Raw genomic sequence first — 5114 nt, forward strand, 5'->3', positions numbered from 1 at the left:
AAGAAGAAGAAGAAGAAGAAGAAGAAGAAGAAGAAGAAGAAGAAGAAGAAGAAGAAGAAGAAGCCGCCAGATGTGGTGGTTCACACCCATAATTCCTGTAGTCAGAAGACTGAGGCAGACCAGTTTCTACAAGTTTTAAATCATCCTAGGCTGTAGTAGTGAAATAGTGAGTCTTGGGACACAGAGTGAAATGATCTAAAACCAGACCAAACCAAACCAAATCACAAGGCTGGGAAGATAGCTAGCTTTGCAAAACCAATGATCTGAGTTTGGCTTTCCACCAACCAATCATAATGATGCTCATCTATAATCTCAGTGCTGGGAAACAGAGACAGGTGGATATCGTTGGCAAGCTCTAGTTTCAAGGAGAGACCCTGTCTCAAAGTAATAAGGTGGAGTTGGACTAGGAAGATGGCTCAGTGGTTAAGACCTAACTGCGGTTCCTAGCACCCAGAAGGTAGCTCCCAACCATCTGTAGCTCTAGGGCCAGGGGATCTGACAACCTCTTCTGGCCTCAGGAGGGTCACACAGGGGATGCACATATATACATGCAGGCAAACATTCATACACACAAAATAAAAGTAAACAAATAACATGAGCAACACGCTACAAGTATGCCAGCATGCACCCAACATACGAACATGTATACATACACAAAACCAGAACACAAAATGAACAAAACAAATTCCACCACTTACTCCCCTACCATCTATGTATATTCATGTGCTGGGGATCAAATCCAGGATCTCATGCACTCTGGGCAGGTCTTATAACAATATCTGTAGTTATCTATGATGTCATTTTATAATGGATTTGAGCATGTGTGGATTTGGGAATTGAGGGGGAGCTGAGGAACCGATCTATAGGTACTAAAGTATGAATTGTCAAGAAACATGTCTTTCATAGAGTGACCTTAAATAAGAAGTTCTTAACCCATGGGTCGCAAACCAAGGGACCCCTTTGATAGGGGTCACATATCAGATATCCTTCATATCAAATATTTACATTACTATTCGTAACAGTAGCAAAATTAAGGTTATGACGGGGCAATGGAATAATTTTATGGTTGGGGTGTCACCACACACAAGGAACTGTGTTAAAAAGTCACCGCTTTAGGGAGGTTGAGAACCACTGACCTAGTCCTTAAGTAGTGTGTAAGAAATCCGCAGAGACAGGGACTGAGTCACACTCAGGCACAGACAGTGACCAGCAGAGTTTCCCTTCCCCTCGAGGCCACCTAAGGTCTCGAGGGCCTTCATCTAAGCCACCGTCCTGTCTTCACTGAAGAAAAGAGTTTCAGGAAAAGCCATTATGAAGCAGAATTGTGTTTCTTAAAAGACATTTTTAAAATAGAGATCTTAAGTCACTACAACGGGCATACATATATATTAATCCCAGGACTAAGTTATATCATTCAGAGAATATAACTTACAACAGGTTTGAAGAGTCAAGAATTTTTTCTATATAAGCAAAGTTGCGAGGTGGGTTTGAGAGGGGTAATGCCTAGCTTTATGAATGGCCAGGGAGTGCTAGACACAGGGAGCTATGCATCATTTCGACAGTTTATTAACCTTGACCTCTTTGTCTCAGACTGTAGGAAAACGTGTGTTGACTCACTAGGCAGTGCCACGCACACTTTGCGTGACGGCGGTATTTGAGGTGTAAACTTCAAGGAAAGTCAGTCTCCTGCCTCTGCATTGTCGCCTGGAACCCCAAACTCAGAGGTAGCCCAGATATGTCCTCGTACTTGTGTGCTAGGGGCCCACCAAGATATCATTTCTTAACAACTAGAAAAAGAAAATTCAGACATTGCTCTCTGACCTTCACCAATGGTCCAACGTCCTAGTCAAACCCTGGCTTGGAATGTTAAGCCATCCAAACTAATTGCCTCCAACTTTGTGGGTAGGGTATTAAACCCTGGCTTGAAATGTTAAGCCATTCTAATTGCCTCCAGCATTGTGGGTAGGGCATTAAAGCTTACAGAAAGAGAGACAACATAGAACATTCAGCAGTCAACATTCAAGAGTCTACATTCAGCATTCAGACTCACTCGCACTCAAACTAGAACCAGAACCTAGGTAGAAGTCCGTAGGCCCCCCCCCCCCGGGCCCAGAGCACTTGGGCCCGGGGGGGTGCAGCACCAGTCGAGATTCAAGAGAGTGAGCATTCGAGATTTGGGCATTCAACATTGAAGATTCGAGATTTGAGCCTCTACCCTCCTGGCTCACGCACCCGCAGCCCCCTGGGACTCTGGCCCGTCCCATGCGGCCCGGGTGTGCTTGGAGCCCAGGGGTGCTGCACCAATCCAGAGGAGATGGCAGATGTTTTAGACCTAGTGTGTTTTAGATGGCCTCAGATGTACCTCAACTACTGAGCTGCCAGATTTTTCATTTCTCTCTTGTACAATGATTGTAAAAGCCTCATGTCATCTTTAAAGAAATACACTCAGACCTTACACCATTCGTGTCTAGTCTGTTTGTCAAAGCTGAATCCCGTGTACACCTGGCCAGAACCCATCATCCCGTAAGGAACCCCAGTCCGTGGTAAGGCAGCCTCATCGTTATCAGGCAAAAGGAGAAAAGGTAAGTCGGGCTGAGTTCGGCTGTGTGCATCACACTGGTCAGGCTGTACTCAGCTGTATGCATCGTACAGGTCAGGCTGTACACGACTGTGTGCATCACACTGGTCAGGCTGTGCTTGGCTGTGTGCATCGTACAGGTCAGGCTGTACACGACTGTGTGCATCACACTGGTCCATCTGTGCTCAGATGAATGTACCAGTCTGTGCTCGGCTGTGTGCATCACACTGGTCCATCTGTGCTCAGATGAATGTACCAGTCTGTGCTCGGCTGTGTGCATCACACTGGTCCGGCTGTGCTTGGCTGTATGCACCACATTGTAGGACAGCATCCTTGTGTAAATAGCTGCTTTCTGCCACCATAGATTCATGTTTGAATGCTTGGCACCCTTAGGAGGTGTGGCCTTGTTGGAGGAAGTGTGTGTAACAAAAACAGGAGAAAAACTTAGCAGCACCACCAACAGCAACAACAACAAGACTTAATTTGTCCTAGGGCCAGCAGGACGGCTGTGATGGTGTGAGTAGGTTTGGCCACCATAGATTCATATGTTTGAATGCTTGGCCACAGGGAGTGGCACTGTTAAGAAGTGTGGCTTTGTTGGAGGAGATGCGTCACTATGGGGGTGGGCTTTGAAGTTTGCTATGCTCAGGTTCCATCCAGCGTGAATGCTGCTCCTGGCTGCCTTTGGATGAAGGTGTAGAACTCTCAGCTCCTCCAGCACCATGCCTGCCTGGATGCTGCCATGTTCCTGCCATGATGATAGTGGACTGCACCTCTGAACTTGTAACCCAGCCCCAATTAAATGTTGTCCTTTATAGGAGTTGCCTCGGTCATGGTGTCTGTGCACAGCAGTGGAGACCCTAACTGAGACAAGTGGCAAGTGTTCTTAGCCACTGAGCCATCTCTTTAGTTTCAGGAATCTACTTTATTGTAATGCATAATGAGATCATGCGATAATGGATGTCCCTGTACTTTGGGATTTGAGGATTTCTCTTCTCATGTGCCAGTATTTTCCAAATTTTTATAACAAGAATGTGGTTTATTTTCTCATTTCAAAATCAAAATGTTTGTTATGTCCTGGTTGAATAAATGCTTGTACATTGCTTGTGTTCTTTGAAACACAGTACAGCTCACATCATTCCTTTCCTTGTTGGTTGAGCATTCTGACTGGCAGTACCACACGCCACATTTTTACGTAGGTGCTGTATTTTTCCTTCCGAAGCTCCCTGGCCAACAGCCATCCTCAGGCAGAGTCACCAGAAGCATTTTTACAAATATTCATGGTTGCTCAGTGCCTTATCATTAGCTAGTCAGTTTGCGCTTGTCCTCCCTCGAATTTTAAAACCTTTCCCTGAAATGCTAGCTTTCTCACATTGCTAGTGCTGTTGAAAGTCCCCACCCTCTTTGGGACAGTTTGATGCCATACCTTTACATCAGAGCTCAGCATTTCTACGGAGTTTTATTTCTTCCTGGTGAACTCTCTGAGGGCCTACCATTGATCTGCTCTGTTCTTGATCTTTGTTTTTGAATAGATCACGGCCCTATCTTATCCCCTTCTCCCTTTCCTACCATCATCCAACATGGCTCAGCTGAGGTCCAGGTCAGGTGCGCTTAGCAAACATGATGATGCCACATGCTGTGATGATGTCCATTCAGAAAGCTCTCAGCTGCTGCTCTCAGAGGAACCACTCCCCTGCTAGACAATCTAATCTAATTGGCACACACAATCCTTAGTCCCAGGAGCCTCAAAGAAGGAGGAAATAGTGGCACACGCAGCTTTCCTAGTTCTTTACTTCTGGTCGACCCCCTCTCTGAACTACTGCAGTATGTCCCAGCCGAGCTAACATCTATTTTATTCCTTGAAATCAGACTGTATTCTTCTTATTATTATTATTAATATTATTATTATTAGTCTGAAAATCACTGAAGGAAGACCCCGGACTCAGATAGTATGCAAAGACAAAGAGTATTTATTCTGCAAAAACATCCAGCATGGTAGGGTTACCATTGTTTCCTGATGACAACCCAGATAGAGACATTCCAGTCCCTTTCAAAACAGGACTGCCTAATTGCTTCTGAGCTAACTTCCAAAACTTAGGGCACATTCTAAGGGTTCACAGAGACCATTAACCAAAGGCCGTAAAGAAGATATACACCACAAGGCCCGTGCAAAACAGGAGAAAAGATATCGACTGGGTTTGTCTAAACCAAACGTCAAGGAGGGCTTAGTTATAATCTAAAACTTTTCCATGGCCCTGCAAGCCAGTAGCAAATGGTGAAAGTTAAGCCAGATATTATACCTCTTATTCAATTTATGACTGAATTTATGTTCGAACTCGAAGTGATTTTTTTTTTTTTTTTTTTTTTTTTTTTACCAAGTGAACACAGGCTCTGAGAGTGGGTACAAGTGTTGATAACAAAGGGCAGAGGTAAGTCTCCCCCCAACCCCCTTCTCAACTTAGAGAAGCAAAGTCCCTGCAGAGGCTTTACCTAAACCTCCCGCTGTGTTGCCAACCACGCACATGCGTGTGCATGT

Source organism: Mastomys coucha, unplaced genomic scaffold (genome assembly GCF_008632895.1).
Source record: "Mastomys coucha isolate ucsf_1 unplaced genomic scaffold, UCSF_Mcou_1 pScaffold20, whole genome shotgun sequence".
NCBI classification, from domain to species: domain Eukaryota; kingdom Metazoa; phylum Chordata; class Mammalia; order Rodentia; family Muridae; genus Mastomys; species Mastomys coucha.